Below are 18,476 nucleotides of genomic sequence, written 5' to 3' on the forward strand. Positions count from 1 at the left end.
TGAGTTCCACCTACTCTTCAGCACGGTCAAAATGGCAGGGCTCGTCCGGGATTTGAACCCGGGACCTCCTGCACCCAAAGCAGGAATCATACCCCTAGACCAACGAGCCACCTGCCCGCACCACTCAAGCTAATCACAAGTAGTGCATCTCCCAGGGAACACAAACTTTCACGTGAATTCGCAAGATAAGCGCTTTCTGCAGGCAGCACTCACCACTGATGAGAAGAATATTAAAGGCGCCGAATAAAAAGCGAAATAACTTCATCGAACTCTGCTTATGAACAGCCGGCAGTGCCTCAGTTTCCGTATGTGGTTTCTCAGGGTTAAGAGAAGGCGAATGCACTAAACAAAATAACATCGGGAAAGCAAGCACCAACTCATAATGAAAATATTGAAGAATATACTGCAAGCAAAACTTCCAGAAGACGAATACTGAAGACGCCACAGACAAAAGAATTATTCTATGCAGCAACGATCATCTAGGAAGCGTGAATTGCATGTGCCGCTCCACCACACAACTTCTTTTGATACTGTTTTACTTATTCTAAATTTTCATTACCTGATCGTCTCTAGAATACTGTGTGATTATCACGTGGTTTCCTCCTTCCAACAGCGATAGTGGTAAGTAAATCGACTACAAAATCTTTCAAAGTAGGTCAGACACAAAAAAAAAAAAAAAAATCGGAGCTGCGTGTAGCTCATGTCATTCTGCTTCAAAGGTAATTCAGCGGCTGGGAGTAGTGGCGTACTCCTGTAATCCAAGCTTCCGGGAGGCCGTTGTGTGGGAGAGATCTGGAAACAACTACAGATTCGGCCGTTTCACGAGCTCAGGAACGGCCGCGGTACCTTCATCGAGCTCTGCAGATCGACAGATGACAGTGTGGAAATTTCGGCAAGCGGTGGCTAAGGGTTAAGAGAAGCCGAACGCACTAAACACAAGAACGTCGGGAAACCGAAGCACGTAACTATAAGATTGCGGAATGCAGTGCAAAAGCAAAACTTCGAGAAGACCAACTCTGAAGCCATCGGCGCGCTAGGAGTTACTCCGCGCAGCAGCGATCATCTAGGAAGAGCGAGACGGGGGTGTCGCTCGACCACACAATAAATTTTTACTTAATCCAAATTTGCAATACCGGTTCGTCACTAGAATACTGCGCCTTGGTTCTTCCAAAAGCGATAGTAATAAGCACGTCGACTGCAGCGTCATTTAGGGTAGTGAGTCAGACATGGAGAGGATAAAAGGCGGGTGGAATGTGCAACGACAGGGGGCATTGCAGGGCGGGCGCCGACTCCTTGCGCTGTGGCGCCGGCGGCGGCCTGGAGGGGCTGGGGCTGCTGGTGCCTCCATGTAGAGCTGCCGCCGAGCCCAGGCGCCGTGCCGCTAACGAAGCGATCGCCTTTGGTGACATCTTTTGCAATAACGACTGCGCGAATCGACGGTATCTCGTAAGGAAAGAAAGAGCAGCAGATGCTGCTGAGGACTCTCCCTCGAGCGTTTCCGATGACTTCTTGAGCTCTTATTCGACATGGCATTCAGGCAGTCAAGGGTGCTGTCGATTGTTTCACACGAATGCGAAATACCGGCATTGTGCGTTTCCGCAAAGTGATTCTTACGCCACAATGGCGATCGTCCTACAAGTTGTATCACATGTGGAGGGCAGAGCGTAGCAGTTTCCGTGGTGTAGCGGTTATAACGTCTGCCTAACACGCACAAGGTCCCCGGTTCGATTGCGGGCTGCCGCCGAGCCCAGGCGCCGTGCCGCTAACGAAGCGATCGCCTTTGGTGACATCTTTTGCAATAACGACTGCGCGAATCGACGGTATCTCGTAAGGAAAGAAAGAGCAGCAGATGCTGCTGAGGACTCTCCCTCGAGCGTTTCCGATGACTTCTTGAGCTCTTATTCGACATGGCATTCAGGCAGTCAAGGGTGCTGTCGATTGTTTCACACGAATGCGAAATACCGGCATTGTGCGTTTCCGCAAAGTGATTCTTACGCCACAATGGCGATCGTCCTACAAGTTGTATCACATGTGGAGGGCAGAGCGTAGCAGTTTCCGTGGTGTAGCGGTTATAACGTCTGCCTAACACGCACAAGGTCCCCGGTTCGATTGCGGGCGGAAACAAGTTTTCGTCGCACTCAGCAAGACACTTACTACGATCTCTACTGTGACCATTTAAATCAACTTCAAACGTTCCACCAGCAGGGTGCACATGGCTCAAATGAAACTGTTTCAGAACTGGTTGTCGGATTTAGCGCTGACTTGGAGGCCTGGAAATGCGCGAAACAGCCGCCGCCATGCGGTTTGTTAGCACACCGTTGTACAAAACGCAAGGGCTCGTCCGGGATTTGAACCCGGGACCTCCTGCACCCGAAGCAGGAATCATACCCCTAGACCAACGAGCCTGTTCGTTCCGAAAACACACTGCATGTGAATGACGCCACCGTTGATGGTCTCACCATGTACGGCTGCAGCTCACCCAGCGTTCTCTCTGGCTGTCGCGGTTGGATTGTTTTCATCGACTTCTTGTACTATAGGAACCTCACGAATCGGAGGGAGCTCGTAGCCGATGCCCTTGCTAACACAGAAGGAAAACTGTTGCTACCACGAGTCTCCGGGTGGCACATCAGACGAACCGTCGTTTCCGTGGTGTAGCGGTTATCACGTCTGCTTTACACGCAGAAGGTCCCCGGTTCGATCCCGGGCGGGAACACAACAATTTTAATCCGTATATCGGATTTCATTTCCGGGATGACCTCACGGATGCGTATGCAGAGACAATCAATGTCATATTCTAGATGGATAGGGCGTCATTTTACTGTCAAATACTGTTGCTCTCTTATTGCACCGGTATTTGGTAACTGAGAACGCCCCTAGCTCCATTATGGCTGGCAAAATATACAACCCGGTTCTTCAGGGCTACTTCAGGTGCGCTTCCTACTGGCTATCCTGAGCTCGCGCTACTCGCCTTGTCACGGCTGTGACAAAGTGTGAAGGTAACTAATAATGAGAAACTCTTAGCCACGCTCAGTCTTACGTCCCACCCATTGGTTGTTGCCGTCGCTAGTAAGATGAAGGTAGACTGTCGCACAATCAAGCTGAATCTCCACTCACGGTGCACATATTCCGCAAAGACAACCTTGTTTTCCGTTGCAAGAAAAATTACCGTCTGCCTTTCTACCGAATTCCACCTACGTACTTTACTGGTGCCGGATTCTTGTTATATCCACGTGATATAACAGGCGTCTTACTCTTCATTGAGGAGCTGCAACCGGGACTGAGTTCCACCTACTCTTCAGCACGGTCAAAATGGCAGGGCTCGTCCGGGATTTGAACCCGGGACCTCCTGCACCCAAAGCAGGAATCATACCCCTAGACCAACGAGCCACCTGCCCGCACCACTCAAGCTAATCACAAGTAGTGCATCTCCCAGGGAACACAAACTTTCACGTGAATTCGCAAGATAAGCGCTTTCTGCAGGCAGCACTCACCACTGATGAGAAGAATATTAAAGGCGCCGAATAAAAAGCGAAATAACTTCATCGAACTCTGCTTATGAACAGCCGGCAGTGCCTCAGTTTCCGTATGTGGTTTCTCAGGGTTAAGAGAAGGCGAATGCACTAAACAAAATAACATCGGGAAAGCAAGCACCAACTCATAATGAAAATATTGAAGAATATACTGCAAGCAAAACTTCCAGAAGACGAATACTGAAGACGCCACAGACAAAAGAATTATTCTATGCAGCAACGATCATCTAGGAAGCGTGAATTGCATGTGCCGCTCCACCACACAACTTCTTTTGATACTGTTTTACTTATTCTAAATTTTCATTACCTGATCGTCTCTAGAATACTGTGTGATTATCACGTGGTTTCCTCCTTCCAACAGCGATAGTGGTAAGTAAATCGACTACAAAATCTTTCAAAGTAGGTCAGACACCAAAAAAAAAAAAAAAAAAAAAATCGGAGCTGCGTGTAGCTCATGTCATTCTGCTTCAAAGGTAATTCAGCGGCTGGGAGTAGTGGCGTACTCCTGTAATCCAAGCTTCCGGGAGGCCGTTGTGTGGGAGAGATCTGGAAACAACTACAGATTCGGCCGTTTCACGAGCTCAGGAACGGCCGCGGTACTTTCATCGAGCTCTGCAGATCGACAGATGACAGTGTGGAAATTTCGGCAAGCGGTGGCTAAGGGTTAAGAGAAGCCGAACGCACTAAACACAAGAACGTCGGGAAACCGAAGCACGTAACTATAAGATTGCGGAATGCAGTGCAAAAGCAAAACTTCGAGAAGACCAACTCTGAAGCCATCGGCGCGCTAGGAGTTACTCCGCGCAGCAGCGATCATCTAGGAAGAGCGAGACGGGGGTGTCGCTCGACCACACAATAAATTTTTACTTAATCCAAATTTGCAATACCGGTTCGTCACTAGAATACTGCGCCTTGGTTCTTCCAAAAGCGATAGTAATAAGCACGTCGACTGCAGCGTCATTTAGGGTAGTGAGTCAGACATGGAGAGGATAAAAGGCGGGTGGAATGTGCAACGACAGGGGGCATTGCAGGGCGGGCGCCGACTCCTTGCGCTGTGGCGCCGGCGGCGGCCTGGAGGGGCTGGGGCTGCTGGTGCCTCCATGTAGAGCTGCCGCCGAGCCCAGGCGCCGTGCCGCTAACGAAGCGATCGCCTTTGGTGACATCTTTTGCAATAACGACTGCGCGAATCGACGGTATCTCGTAAGGAAAGAAAGAGCAGCAGATGCTGCTGAGGACTCTCCCTCGAGCGTTTCCGATGACTTCTTGAGCTCTTATTCGACATGGCATTCAGGCAGTCAAGGGTGCTGTCGATTGTTTCACACGAATGCGAAATACCGGCATTGTGCGTTTCCGCAAAGTGATTCTTACGCCACAATGGCGATCGTCCTACAAGTTGTATCACATGTGGAGGGCAGAGCGTAGCAGTTTCCGTGGTGTAGCGGTTATAACGTCTGCCTAACACGCACAAGGTCCCCGGTTCGATTGCGGGCGGAAACAAGTTTTCGTCGCACTCAGCAAGACACTTACTACGATCTCTACTGTGACCATTTAAATCAACTTCAAACGTTCCACCAGCAGGGTGCACATGGCTCAAATGAAACTGTTTCAGAACTGGTTGTCGGATTTAGCGCTGACTTGGAGGCCTGGAAATGCGCGAAACAGCCGCCGCCATGCGGTTTGTTAGCACACCGTTGTACAAAACGCAAGGGCTCGTCCGGGATTTGAACCCGGGACCTCCTGCACCCGAAGCAGGAATCATACCCCTAGACCAACGAGCCTGTTCGTTCCGAAAACACACTGCATGTGAATGACGCCACCGTTGATGGTCTCACCATGTACGGCTGCAGCTCACCCAGCGTTCTCTCTGGCTGTCGCGGTTGGATTGTTTTCATCGACTTCTTGTACTATAGGAACCTCACGAATCGGAGGGAGCTCGTAGCCGATGCCCTTGCTAACACAGAAGGAAAACTGTTGCTACCACGAGTCTCCGGGTGGCACATCAGACGAACCGTCGTTTCCGTGGTGTAGCGGTTATCACGTCTGCTTTACACGCAGAAGGTCCCCGGTTCGATCCCGGGCGGGAACACAACAATTTTAATCCGTATATCGGATTTCATTTCCGGGATGACCTCACGGATGCGTATGCAGAGACAATCAATGTCATATTCTAGATGGATAGGGCGTCATTTTACTGTCAAATACTGTTGCTCTCTTATTGCACCGGTATTTGGTAACTGAGAACGCCCCTAGCTCCATTATGGCTGGCAAAATATACAACCCGGTTCTTCAGGGCTACTTCAGGTGCGCTTCCTACTGGCTATCCTGAGCTCGCGCTACTCGCCTTGTCACGGCTGTGACAAAGTGTGAAGGTAACTAATAATGAGAAACTCTTAGCCACGCTCAGTCTTACGTCCCACCCATTGGTTGTTGCCGTCGCTAGTAAGATGAAGGTAGACTGTCGCACAATCAAGCTGAATCTCCACACACGGTGCACATATTCCGCAAAGACAACCTTGTTTTCCGTTGCAAGAAAAATTACCGTCTGCCTTTCTACCGAATTCCACCTACGTACTTTACTGGTGCCGGATTCTTGTTATATCCACGTGATATAACAGGCGTCTTACTCTTCATTGAGGAGCTGCAACCGGGACTGAGTTCCACCTACTCTTCAGCACGGTCAAAATGGCAGGGCTCGTCCGGGATTTGAACCCGGGACCTCCTGCACCCAAAGCAGGAATCATACCCCTAGACCAACGAGCCACCTGCCCGCACCACTCAAGCTAATCACAAGTAGTGCATCTCCCAGGGAACACAAACTTTCACGTGAATTCGCAAGATAAGCGCTTTCTGCAGGCAGCACTCACCACTGATGAGAAGAATATTAAAGGCGCCGAATAAAAAGCGAAATAACTTCATCGAACTCTGCTTATGAACAGCCGGCAGTGCCTCAGTTTCCGTATGTGGTTTCTCAGGGTTAAGAGAAGGCGAATGCACTAAACAAAATAACATCGGGAAAGCAAGCACCAACTCATAATGAAAATATTGAAGAATATACTGCAAGCAAAACTTCCAGAAGACGAATACTGAAGACGCCACAGACAAAAGAATTATTCTATGCAGCAACGATCATCTAGGAAGCGTGAATTGCATGTGCCGCTCCACCACACAACTTCTTTTGATACTGTTTTACTTATTCTAAATTTTCATTACCTGATCGTCTCTAGAATACTGTGTGATTATCACGTGGTTTCCTCCTTCCAACAGCGATAGTGGTAAGTAAATCGACTACAAAATCTTTCAAAGTAGGTCAGACACCAAAAAAAAAAAAAAAAAAAAAAAAATCGGAGCTGCGTGTAGCTCATGTCATTCTGCTTCAAAGGTAATTCAGCGGCTGGGAGTAGTGGCGTACTCCTGTAATCCAAGCTTCCGGGAGGCCGTTGTGTGGGAGAGATCTGGAAACAACTACAGATTCGGCCGTTTCACGAGCTCAGGAACGGCCGCGGTACCTTCATCGAGCTCTGCAGATCGACAGATGACAGTGTGGAAATTTCGGCAAGCGGTGGCTAAGGGTTAAGAGAAGCCGAACGCACTAAACACAAGAACGTCGGGAAACCGAAGCACGTAACTATAAGATTGCGGAATGCAGTGCAAAAGCAAAACTTCGAGAAGACCAACTCTGAAGCCATCGGCGCGCTAGGAGTTACTCCGCGCAGCAGCGATCATCTAGGAAGAGCGAGACGGGGGTGTCGCTCGACCACACAATAAATTTTTACTTAATCCAAATTTGCAATACCGGTTCGTCACTAGAATACTGCGCCTTGGTTCTTCCAAAAGCGATAGTAATAAGCACGTCGACTGCAGCGTCATTTAGGGTAGTGAGTCAGACATGGAGAGGATAAAAGGCGGGTGGAATGTGCAACGACAGGGGGCATTGCAGGGCGGGCGCCGACTCCTTGCGCTGTGGCGCCGGCGGCGGCCTGGAGGGGCTCCATGTAGAGCTGGCTGCCGCCGAGGCGCCGTGCCGCTAACGAAGCGATCGCCTTTGGTGACATCTTTTGCAATAACGACTGCGCGAATCGACGGTATCTCGTAAGGAAAGAAAGAGCAGCAGATGCTGCTGAGGACTCTCCCTCGAGCGTTTCCGATGACTTCTTGAGCTCTTATTCGACATGGCATTCAGGCAGTCAAGGGTGCCGTCGATTGTTTCACACGAATGCGAAATACCGGCATTGTGCGTTTCCGCAAAGTGATTCTTACGCCACAATGGCGATCGTCCTACAAGTTGTATCACATGTGGAGGGCAGAGCGTAGCAGTTTCCGTGGTGTAGCGGTTATAACGTCTGCCTAACACGCACAAGGTCCCCGGTTCGATTGCGGGCGGAAACAAGTTTTCGTCGCACTCAGCAAGACACTTACTACGATCTCTACTGTGACCATTTAAATCAACTTCAAACGTTCCACCAGCAGGGTGCACATGGCTCAAATGAAACTGTTTCAGAACTGGTTGTCGGATTTAGCGCTGACTTGGAGGCCTGGAAATGCGCGAAACAGCCGCCGCCATGCGGTTTGTTAGCACACCGTTGTACAAAACGCAAGGGCTCGTCCGGGATTTGAACCCGGGACCTCCTGCACCCGAAGCAGGAATCATACCCCTAGACCAACGAGCCTGTTCGTTCCGAAAACACACTGCATGTGAATGACGCCACCGTTGATGGTCTCACCATGTACGGCTGCAGCTCACCCAGCGTTCTCTCTGGCTGTCGCGGTTGGATTGTTTTCATCGACTTCTTGTACTATAGGAACCTCACGAATCGGAGGGAGCTCGTAGCCGATGCCCTTGCTAACACAGAAGGAAAACTGTTGCTACCACGAGTCTCCGGGTGGCACATCAGACGAACCGTCGTTTCCGTGGTGTAGCGGTTATCACGTCTGCTTTACACGCAGAAGGTCCCCGGTTCGATCCCGGGCGGGAACACAACAATTTTAATCCGTATATCGGATTTCATTTCCGGGATGACCTCACGGATGCGTATGCAGAGACAATCAATGTCATATTCTAGATGGATAGGGCGTCATTTTACTGTCAAATACTGTTGCTCTCTTATTGCACCGGTATTTGGTAACTGAGAACGCCCCTAGCTCCATTATGGCTGGCAAAATATACAACCCGGTTCTTCAGGGCTACTTCAGGTGCGCTTCCTACTGGCTATCCTGAGCTCGCGCTACTCGCCTTGTCACGGCTGTGACAAAGTGTGAAGGTAACTAATAATGAGAAACTCTTAGCCACGCTCAGTCTTACGTCCCACCCATTGGTTGTTGCCGTCGCTAGTAAGATGAAGGTAGACTGTCGCACAATCAAGCTGAATCTCCACTCACGGTGCACATATTCCGCAAAGACAACCTTGTTTTCCGTTGCAAGAAAAATTACCGTCTGCCTTTCTACCGAATTCCACCTACGTACTTTACTGGTGCCGGATTCTTGTTATATCCACGTGATATAACAGGCGTCTTACTCTTCATTGAGGAGCTGCAACCGGGACTGAGTTCCACCTACTCTTCAGCACGGTCAAAATGGCAGGGCTCGTCCGGGATTTGAACCCGGGACCTCCTGCACCCAAAGCAGGAATCATACCCCTAGACCAACGAGCCACCTGCCCGCACCACTCAAGCTAATCACAAGTAGTGCATCTCCCAGGGAACACAAACTTTCACGTGAATTCGCAAGATAAGCGCTTTCTGCAGGCAGCACTCACCACTGATGAGAAGAATATTAAAGGCGCCGAATAAAAAGCGAAATAACTTCATCGAACTCTGCTTATGAACAGCCGGCAGTGCCTCAGTTTCCGTATGTGGTTTCTCAGGGTTAAGAGAAGGCGAATGCACTAAACAAAATAACATCGGGAAAGCAAGCACCAACTCATAATGAAAATATTGAAGAATATACTGCAAGCAAAACTTCCAGAAGACGAATACTGAAGACGCCACAGACAAAAGAATTATTCTATGCAGCAACGATCATCTAGGAAGCGTGAATTGCATGTGCCGCTCCACCACACAACTTCTTTTGATACTGTTTTACTTATTCTAAATTTTCATTACCTGATCGTCTCTAGAATACTGTGTGATTATCACGTGGTTTCCTCCTTCCAACAGCGATAGTGGTAAGTAAATCGACTACAAAATCTTTCAAAGTAGGTCAGACACCAAAAAAAAAAAAAAAAAAAAATCGGAGCTGCGTGTAGCTCATGTCATTCTGCTTCAAAGGTAATTCAGCGGCTGGGAGTAGTGGCGTACTCCTGTAATCCAAGCTTCCGGGAGGCCGTTGTGTGGGAGAGATCTGGAAACAACTACAGATTCGGCCGTTTCACGAGCTCAGGAACGGCCGCGGTACTTTCATCGAGCTCTGCAGATCGACAGATGACAGTGTGGAAATTTCGGCAAGCGGTGGCTAAGGGTTAAGAGAAGCCGAACGCACTAAACACAAGAACGTCGGGAAACCGAAGCACGTAACTATAAGATTGCGGAATGCAGTGCAAAAGCAAAACTTCGAGAAGACCAACTCTGAAGCCATCGGCGCGCTAGGAGTTACTCCGCGCAGCAGCGATCATCTAGGAAGAGCGAGACGGGGGTGTCGCTCGACCACACAATAAATTTTTACTTAATCCAAATTTGCAATACCGGTTCGTCACTAGAATACTGCGCCTTGGTTCTTCCAAAAGCGATAGTAATAAGCACGTCGACTGCAGCGTCATTTAGGGTAGTGAGTCAGACATGGAGAGGATAAAAGGCGGGTGGAATGTGCAACGACAGGGGGCATTGCAGGGCGGGCGCCGACTCCTTGCGCTGTGGCGCCGGCGGCGGCCTGGAGGGGCTGGGGCTGCTGGTGCCTCCATGTAGAGCTGCCGCCGAGCCCAGGCGCCGTGCCGCTAACGAAGCGATCGCCTTTGGTGACATCTTTTGCAATAACGACTGCGCGAATCGACGGTATCTCGTAAGGAAAGAAAGAGCAGCAGATGCTGCTGAGGACTCTCCCTCGAGCGTTTCCGATGACTTCTTGAGCTCTTATTCGACATGGCATTCAGGCAGTCAAGGGTGCTGTCGATTGTTTCACACGAATGCGAAATACCGGCATTGTGCGTTTCCGCAAAGTGATTCTTACGCCACAATGGCGATCGTCCTACAAGTTGTATCACATGTGGAGGGCAGAGCGTAGCAGTTTCCGTGGTGTAGCGGTTATAACGTCTGCCTAACACGCACAAGGTCCCCGGTTCGATTGCGGGCGGAAACAAGTTTTCGTCGCACTCAGCAAGACACTTACTACGATCTCTACTGTGACCATTTAAATCAACTTCAAACGTTCCACCAGCAGGGTGCACATGGCTCAAATGAAACTGTTTCAGAACTGGTTGTCGGATTTAGCGCTGACTTGGAGGCCTGGAAATGCGCGAAACAGCCGCCGCCATGCGGTTTGTTAGCACACCGTTGTACAAAACGCAAGGGCTCGTCCGGGATTTGAACCCGGGACCTCCTGCACCCGAAGCAGGAATCATACCCCTAGACCAACGAGCCTGTTCGTTCCGAAAACACACTGCATGTGAATGACGCCACCGTTGATGGTCTCACCATGTACGGCTGCAGCTCACCCAGCGTTCTCTCTGGCTGTCGCGGTTGGATTGTTTTCATCGACTTCTTGTACTATAGGAACCTCACGAATCGGAGGGAGCTCGTAGCCGATGCCCTTGCTAACACAGAAGGAAAACTGTTGCTACCACGAGTCTCCGGGTGGCACATCAGACGAACCGTCGTTTCCGTGGTGTAGCGGTTATCACGTCTGCTTTACACGCAGAAGGTCCCCGGTTCGATCCCGGGCGGGAACACAACAATTTTAATCCGTATATCGGATTTCATTTCCGGGATGACCTCACGGATGCGTATGCAGAGACAATCAATGTCATATTCTAGATGGATAGGGCGTCATTTTACTGTCAAATACTGTTGCTCTCTTATTGCACCGGTATTTGGTAACTGAGAACGCCCCTAGCTCCATTATGGCTGGCAAAATATACAACCCGGTTCTTCAGGGCTACTTCAGGTGCGCTTCCTACTGGCTATCCTGAGCTCGCGCTACTCGCCTTGTCACGGCTGTGACAAAGTGTGAAGGTAACTAATAATGAGAAACTCTTAGCCACGCTCAGTCTTACGTCCCACCCATTGGTTGTTGCCGTCGCTAGTAAGATGAAGGTAGACTGTCGCACAATCAAGCTGAATCTCCACTCACGGTGCACATATTCCGCAAAGACAACCTTGTTTTCCGTTGCAAGAAAAATTACCGTCTGCCTTTCTACCGAATTCCACCTACGTACTTTACTGGTGCCGGATTCTTGTTATATCCACGTGATATAACAGGCGTCTTACTCTTCATTGAGGAGCTGCAACCGGGACTGAGTTCCACCTACTCTTCAGCACGGTCAAAATGGCAGGGCTCGTCCGGGATTTGAACCCGGGACCTCCTGCACCCAAAGCAGGAATCATACCCCTAGACCAACGAGCCACCTGCCCGCACCACTCAAGCTAATCACAAGTAGTGCATCTCCCAGGGAACACAAACTTTCACGTGAATTCGCAAGATAAGCGCTTTCTGCAGGCAGCACTCACCACTGATGAGAAGAATATTAAAGGCGCCGAATAAAAAGCGAAATAACTTCATCGAACTCTGCTTATGAACAGCCGGCAGTGCCTCAGTTTCCGTATGTGGTTTCTCAGGGTTAAGAGAAGGCGAATGCACTAAACAAAATAACATCGGGAAAGCAAGCACCAACTCATAATGAAAATATTGAAGAATATACTGCAAGCAAAACTTCCAGAAGACGAATACTGAAGACGCCACAGACAAAAGAATTATTCTATGCAGCAACGATCATCTAGGAAGCGTGAATTGCATGTGCCGCTCCACCACACAACTTCTTTTGATACTGTTTTACTTATTCTAAATTTTCATTACCTGATCGTCTCTAGAATACTGTGTGATTATCACGTGGTTTCCTCCTTCCAACAGCGATAGTGGTAAGTAAATCGACTACAAAATCTTTCAAAGTAGGTCAGACACCAAAAAAAAAAAAAAAAAAAAATCGGAGCTGCGTGTAGCTCATGTCATTCTGCTTCAAAGGTAATTCAGCGGCTGGGAGTAGTGGCGTACTCCTGTAATCCAAGCTTCCGGGAGGCCGTTGTGTGGGAGAGATCTGGAAACAACTACAGATTCGGCCGTTTCACGAGCTCAGGAACGGCCGCGGTACTTTCATCGAGCTCTGCAGATCGACAGATGACAGTGTGGAAATTTCGGCAAGCGGTGGCTAAGGGTTAAGAGAAGCCGAACGCACTAAACACAAGAACGTCGGGAAACCGAAGCACGTAACTATAAGATTGCGGAATGCAGTGCAAAAGCAAAACTTCGAGAAGACCAACTCTGAAGCCATCGGCGCGCTAGGAGTTACTCCGCGCAGCAGCGATCATCTAGGAAGAGCGAGACGGGGGTGTCGCTCGACCACACAATAAATTTTTACTTAATCCAAATTTGCAATACCGGTTCGTCACTAGAATACTGCGCCTTGGTTCTTCCAAAAGCGATAGTAATAAGCACGTCGACTGCAGCGTCATTTAGGGTAGTGAGTCAGACATGGAGAGGATAAAAGGCGGGTGGAATGTGCAACGACAGGGGGCATTGCAGGGCGGGCGCCGACTCCTTGCGCTGTGGCGCCGGCGGCGGCCTGGAGGGGCTGGGGCTGCTGGTGCCTCCATGTAGAGCTGCCGCCGAGCCCAGGCGCCGTGCCGCTAACGAAGCGATCGCCTTTGGTGACATCTTTTGCAATAACGACTGCGCGAATCGACGGTATCTCGTAAGGAAAGAAAGAGCAGCAGATGCTGCTGAGGACTCTCCCTCGAGCGTTTCCGATGACTTCTTGAGCTCTTATTCGACATGGCATTCAGGCAGTCAAGGGTGCTGTCGATTGTTTCACACGAATGCGAAATACCGGCATTGTGCGTTTCCGCAAAGTGATTCTTACGCCACAATGGCGATCGTCCTACAAGTTGTATCACATGTGGAGGGCAGAGCGTAGCAGTTTCCGTGGTGTAGCGGTTATAACGTCTGCCTAACACGCACAAGGTCCCCGGTTCGATTGCGGGCGGAAACAAGTTTTCGTCGCACTCAGCAAGACACTTACTACGATCTCTACTGTGACCATTTAAATCAACTTCAAACGTTCCACCAGCAGGGTGCACATGGCTCAAATGAAACTGTTTCAGAACTGGTTGTCGGATTTAGCGCTGACTTGGAGGCCTGGAAATGCGCGAAACAGCCGCCGCCATGCGGTTTGTTAGCACACCGTTGTACAAAACGCAAGGGCTCGTCCGGGATTTGAACCCGGGACCTCCTGCACCCGAAGCAGGAATCATACCCCTAGACCAACGAGCCTGTTCGTTCCGAAAACACACTGCATGTGAATGACGCCACCGTTGATGGTCTCACCATGTACGGCTGCAGCTCACCCAGCGTTCTCTCTGGCTGTCGCGGTTGGATTGTTTTCATCGACTTCTTGTACTATAGGAACCTCACGAATCGGAGGGAGCTCGTAGCCGATGCCCTTGCTAACACAGAAGGAAAACTGTTGCTACCACGAGTCTCCGGGTGGCACATCAGACGAACCGTCGTTTCCGTGGTGTAGCGGTTATCACGTCTGCTTTACACGCAGAAGGTCCCCGGTTCGATCCCGGGCGGGAACACAACAATTTTAATCCGTATATCGGATTTCATTTCCGGGATGACCTCACGGATGCGTATGCAGAGACAATCAATGTCATATTCTAGATGGATAGGGCGTCATTTTACTGTCAAATACTGTTGCTCTCTTATTGCACCGGTATTTGGTAACTGAGAACGCCCCTAGCTCCATTATGGCTGGCAAAATATACAACCCGGTTCTTCAGGGCTACTTCAGGTGCGCTTCCTACTGGCTATCCTGAGCTCGCGCTACTCGCCTTGTCACGGCTGTGACAAAGTGTGAAGGTAACTAATAATGAGAAACTCTTAGCCACGCTCAGTCTTACGTCCCACCCATTGGTTGTTGCCGTCGCTAGTAAGATGAAGGTAGACTGTCGCACAATCAAGCTGAATCTCCACACACGGTGCACATATTCCGCAAAGACAACCTTGTTTTCCGTTGCAAGAAAAATTACCGTCTGCCTTTCTACCGAATTCCACCTACGTACTTTACTGGTGCCGGATTCTTGTTATATCCACGTGATATAACAGGCGTCTTACTCTTCATTGAGGAGCTGCAACCGGGACTGAGTTCCACCTACTCTTCAGCACGGTCAAAATGGCAGGGCTCGTCCGGGATTTGAACCCGGGACCTCCTGCACCCAAAGCAGGAATCATACCCCTAGACCAACGAGCCACCTGCCCGCACCACTCAAGCTAATCACAAGTAGTGCATCTCCCAGGGAACACAAACTTTCACGTGAATTCGCAAGATAAGCGCTTTCTGCAGGCAGCACTCACCACTGATGAGAAGAATATTAAAGGCGCCGAATAAAAAGCGAAATAACTTCATCGAACTCTGCTTATGAACAGCCGGCAGTGCCTCAGTTTCCGTATGTGGTTTCTCAGGGTTAAGAGAAGGCGAATGCACTAAACAAAATAACATCGGGAAAGCAAGCACCAACTCATAATGAAAATATTGAAGAATATACTGCAAGCAAAACTTCCAGAAGACGAATACTGAAGACGCCACAGACAAAAGAATTATTCTATGCAGCAACGATCATCTAGGAAGCGTGAATTGCATGTGCCGCTCCACCACACAACTTCTTTTGATACTGTTTTACTTATTCTAAATTTTCATTACCTGATCGTCTCTAGAATACTGTGTGATTATCACGTGGTTTCCTCCTTCCAACAGCGATAGTGGTAAGTAAATCGACTACAAAATCTTTCAAAGTAGGTCAGACACCAAAAAAAAAAAAAAAAAAAAAAAAATCGGAGCTGCGTGTAGCTCATGTCATTCTGCTTCAAAGGTAATTCAGCGGCTGGGAGTAGTGGCGTACTCCTGTAATCCAAGCTTCCGGGAGGCCGTTGTGTGGGAGAGATCTGGAAACAACTACAGATTCGGCCGTTTCACGAGCTCAGGAACGGCCGCGGTACCTTCATCGAGCTCTGCAGATCGACAGATGACAGTGTGGAAATTTCGGCAAGCGGTGGCTAAGGGTTAAGAGAAGCCGAACGCACTAAACACAAGAACGTCGGGAAACCGAAGCACGTAACTATAAGATTGCGGAATGCAGTGCAAAAGCAAAACTTCGAGAAGACCAACTCTGAAGCCATCGGCGCGCTAGGAGTTACTCCGCGCAGCAGCGATCATCTAGGAAGAGCGAGACGGGGGTGTCGCTCGACCACACAATAAATTTTTACTTAATCCAAATTTGCAATACCGGTTCGTCACTAGAATACTGCGCCTTGGTTCTTCCAAAAGCGATAGTAATAAGCACGTCGACTGCAGCGTCATTTAGGGTAGTGAGTCAGACATGGAGAGGATAAAAGGCGGGTGGAATGTGCAACGACAGGGGGCATTGCAGGGCGGGCGCCGACTCCTTGCGCTGTGGCGCCGGCGGCGGCCTGGAGGGGCTCCATGTAGAGCTGGCTGCCGCCGAGGCGCCGTGCCGCTAACGAAGCGATCGCCTTTGGTGACATCTTTTGCAATAACGACTGCGCGAATCGACGGTATCTCGTAAGGAAAGAAAGAGCAGCAGATGCTGCTGAGGACTCTCCCTCGAGCGTTTCCGATGACTTCTTGAGCTCTTATTCGACATGGCATTCAGGCAGTCAAGGGTGCCGTCGATTGTTTCACACGAATGCGAAATACCGGCATTGTGCGTTTCCGCAAAGTGATTCTTACGCCACAATGGCGATCGTCCTACAAGTTGTATCACATGTGGAGGGCAGAGCGTAGCAGTTTCCGTGGTGTAGCGGTTATAACGTCTGCCTAACACGCACAAGGTCCCCGGTTCGATTGCGGGCGGAAACAAGTTTTCGTCGCACTCAGCAAGACACTTACTACGATCTCTACTGTGACCATTTAAATCAACTTCAAACGTTCCACCAGCAGGGTGCACATGGCTCAAATGAAACTGTTTCAGAACTGGTTGTCGGATTTAGCGCTGACTTGGAGGCCTGGAAATGCGCGAAACAGCCGCCGCCATGCGGTTTGTTAGCACACCGTTGTACAAAACGCAAGGGCTGGTCCGGGATTTGAACCCGGGACCTCCTGCACCCGAAGCAGGAATCATACCCCTAGACCAACGAGCCTGTTCGTTCCGAAAACACACTGCATGTGAATGACGCCACCGTTGATGGTCTCACCATGTACGGCTGCAGCTCACCCAGCGTTCTCTCTGGCTGTCGCGGTTGGATTGTTTTCATCGACTTCTTGTACTATAGGAACCTCACGAATCGGAGGGAGCTCGTAGCCGATGCCCTTGCTAACACAGAAGGAAAACTGTTGCTACCACGAGTCTCCGGGTGGCACATCAGACGAACCGTCGTTTCCGTGGTGTAGCGGTTATCACGTCTGCTTTACACGCAGAAGGTCCCCGGTTCGATCCCGGGCGGGAACACAACAATTTTAATCCGTATATCGGATTTCATTTCCGGGATGACCTCACGGATGCGTATGCAGAGACAATCAATGTCATATTCTAGATGGATAGGGCGTCATTTTACTGTCAAATACTGTTGCTCTCTTATTGCACCGGTATTTGGTAACTGAGAACGCCCCTAGCTCCATTATGGCTGGCAAAATATACAACCCGGTTCTTCAGGGCTACTTCAGGTGCGCTTCCTACTGGCTATCCTGAGCTCGCGCTACTCGCCTTGTCACGGCTGTGACAAAGTGTGAAGGTAACTAATAATGAGAAACTCTTAGCCACGCTCAGTCTTACGTCCCACCCATTGGTTGTTGCCGTCGCTAGTAAGATGAAGGTAGACTGTCGCACAATCAAGCTGAATCTCCACTCACGGTGCACATATTCCGCAAAGACAACCTTGTTTTCCGTTGCAAGAAAAATTACCGTCTGCCTTTCTACCGAATTCCACCTACGTACTTTACTGGTGCCGGATTCTTGTTATATCCACGTGATATAACAGGCGTCTTACTCTTCATTGAGGAGCTGCAACCGGGACTGAGTTCCACCTACTCTTCAGCACGGTCAAAATGGCAGGGCTCGTCCGGGATTTGAACCCGGGACCTCCTGCACCCAAAGCAGGAATCATACCCCTAGACCAACGAGCCACCTGCCCGCACCACTCAAGCTAATCACAAGTAGTGCATCTCCCAGGGAACACAAACTTTCACGTGAATTCGCAAGATAAGCGCTTTCTGCAGGCAGCACTCACCACTGATGAGAAGAATATTAAAGGCGCCGAATAAAAAGCGAAATAACTTCATCGAACTCTGCTTATGAACAGCCGGCAGTGCCTCAGTTTCCGTATGTGGTTTCTCAGGGTTAAGAGAAGGCGAATGCACTAAACAAAATAACATCGGGAAAGCAAGCACCAACTCATAATGAAAATATTGAAGAATATACTGCAAGCAAAACTTCCAGAAGACGAATACTGAAGACGCCACAGACAAAAGAATTATTCTATGCAGCAACGATCATCTAGGAAGCGTGAATTGCATGTGCCGCTCCACCACACAACTTCTTTTGATACTGTTTTACTTATTCTAAATTTTCATTACCTGATCGTCTCTAGAATACTGTGTGATTATCACGTGGTTTCCTCCTTCCAACAGCGATAGTGGTAAGTAAATCGACTACAAAATCTTTCAAAGTAGGTCAGACACAAAAAAAAAAAAAAAAAAATCGGAGCTGCGTGTAGCTCATGTCATTCTG

At 49.5% G+C, this 18,476-nt stretch overlaps 19 non-coding genes across 19 annotated transcripts; 6 read left to right on the top strand and 13 right to left on the bottom strand.

The window, feature by feature from the left end:
* Positions 1 to 37: 37 nt before the first annotated feature.
* Positions 38 to 109, bottom strand: Trnap-ugg (transfer RNA proline (anticodon UGG)). The gene has a single exon. It is a non-coding gene; the product is annotated as a tRNA-Pro (tRNA).
* A 2,224-nt stretch (positions 110 to 2,333) lies between these two features.
* Trnap-cgg (transfer RNA proline (anticodon CGG)) lies at positions 2,334 to 2,405 on the bottom strand. The gene has a single exon. It is a non-coding gene; the product is annotated as a tRNA-Pro (tRNA).
* Positions 2,406 to 2,640: 235 nt separating this feature from the next.
* On the top strand, positions 2,641 to 2,713 carry Trnav-uac (transfer RNA valine (anticodon UAC)). The gene has a single exon. It is a non-coding gene; the product is annotated as a tRNA-Val (tRNA).
* Positions 2,714 to 3,315: 602 nt separating this feature from the next.
* On the bottom strand, positions 3,316 to 3,387 carry Trnap-ugg (transfer RNA proline (anticodon UGG)). The gene has a single exon. It is a non-coding gene; the product is annotated as a tRNA-Pro (tRNA).
* A 1,849-nt stretch (positions 3,388 to 5,236) lies between these two features.
* Positions 5,237 to 5,308, bottom strand: Trnap-cgg (transfer RNA proline (anticodon CGG)). The gene has a single exon. It is a non-coding gene; the product is annotated as a tRNA-Pro (tRNA).
* A 235-nt stretch (positions 5,309 to 5,543) lies between these two features.
* Positions 5,544 to 5,616, top strand: Trnav-uac (transfer RNA valine (anticodon UAC)). The gene has a single exon. It is a non-coding gene; the product is annotated as a tRNA-Val (tRNA).
* Positions 5,617 to 6,218: 602 nt separating this feature from the next.
* Positions 6,219 to 6,290, bottom strand: Trnap-ugg (transfer RNA proline (anticodon UGG)). The gene has a single exon. It is a non-coding gene; the product is annotated as a tRNA-Pro (tRNA).
* Positions 6,291 to 8,125: 1,835 nt separating this feature from the next.
* Trnap-cgg (transfer RNA proline (anticodon CGG)) lies at positions 8,126 to 8,197 on the bottom strand. Its single transcript has one exon. It is a non-coding gene; the product is annotated as a tRNA-Pro (tRNA).
* A 235-nt stretch (positions 8,198 to 8,432) lies between these two features.
* Positions 8,433 to 8,505, top strand: Trnav-uac (transfer RNA valine (anticodon UAC)). Its single transcript has one exon. It is a non-coding gene; the product is annotated as a tRNA-Val (tRNA).
* A 602-nt stretch (positions 8,506 to 9,107) lies between these two features.
* Trnap-ugg (transfer RNA proline (anticodon UGG)) lies at positions 9,108 to 9,179 on the bottom strand. The gene has a single exon. It is a non-coding gene; the product is annotated as a tRNA-Pro (tRNA).
* A 1,848-nt stretch (positions 9,180 to 11,027) lies between these two features.
* Trnap-cgg (transfer RNA proline (anticodon CGG)) lies at positions 11,028 to 11,099 on the bottom strand. The gene has a single exon. It is a non-coding gene; the product is annotated as a tRNA-Pro (tRNA).
* Positions 11,100 to 11,334: 235 nt separating this feature from the next.
* Positions 11,335 to 11,407, top strand: Trnav-uac (transfer RNA valine (anticodon UAC)). The gene has a single exon. It is a non-coding gene; the product is annotated as a tRNA-Val (tRNA).
* A 602-nt stretch (positions 11,408 to 12,009) lies between these two features.
* Positions 12,010 to 12,081, bottom strand: Trnap-ugg (transfer RNA proline (anticodon UGG)). The gene has a single exon. It is a non-coding gene; the product is annotated as a tRNA-Pro (tRNA).
* A 1,848-nt stretch (positions 12,082 to 13,929) lies between these two features.
* On the bottom strand, positions 13,930 to 14,001 carry Trnap-cgg (transfer RNA proline (anticodon CGG)). The gene has a single exon. It is a non-coding gene; the product is annotated as a tRNA-Pro (tRNA).
* Positions 14,002 to 14,236: 235 nt separating this feature from the next.
* Trnav-uac (transfer RNA valine (anticodon UAC)) lies at positions 14,237 to 14,309 on the top strand. The gene has a single exon. It is a non-coding gene; the product is annotated as a tRNA-Val (tRNA).
* Positions 14,310 to 14,911: 602 nt separating this feature from the next.
* Trnap-ugg (transfer RNA proline (anticodon UGG)) lies at positions 14,912 to 14,983 on the bottom strand. Its single transcript has one exon. It is a non-coding gene; the product is annotated as a tRNA-Pro (tRNA).
* Positions 14,984 to 16,818: 1,835 nt separating this feature from the next.
* Positions 16,819 to 16,890, bottom strand: Trnap-cgg (transfer RNA proline (anticodon CGG)). The gene has a single exon. It is a non-coding gene; the product is annotated as a tRNA-Pro (tRNA).
* Positions 16,891 to 17,125: 235 nt separating this feature from the next.
* On the top strand, positions 17,126 to 17,198 carry Trnav-uac (transfer RNA valine (anticodon UAC)). The gene has a single exon. It is a non-coding gene; the product is annotated as a tRNA-Val (tRNA).
* A 602-nt stretch (positions 17,199 to 17,800) lies between these two features.
* On the bottom strand, positions 17,801 to 17,872 carry Trnap-ugg (transfer RNA proline (anticodon UGG)). The gene has a single exon. It is a non-coding gene; the product is annotated as a tRNA-Pro (tRNA).
* Positions 17,873 to 18,476: the final 604 nt, after the last annotated feature.

This window comes from Schistocerca nitens, chromosome 2 (genome assembly GCF_023898315.1).
Source record: "Schistocerca nitens isolate TAMUIC-IGC-003100 chromosome 2, iqSchNite1.1, whole genome shotgun sequence".
Taxonomy (NCBI): Eukaryota; Metazoa; Arthropoda; class Insecta; order Orthoptera; family Acrididae; genus Schistocerca; species Schistocerca nitens.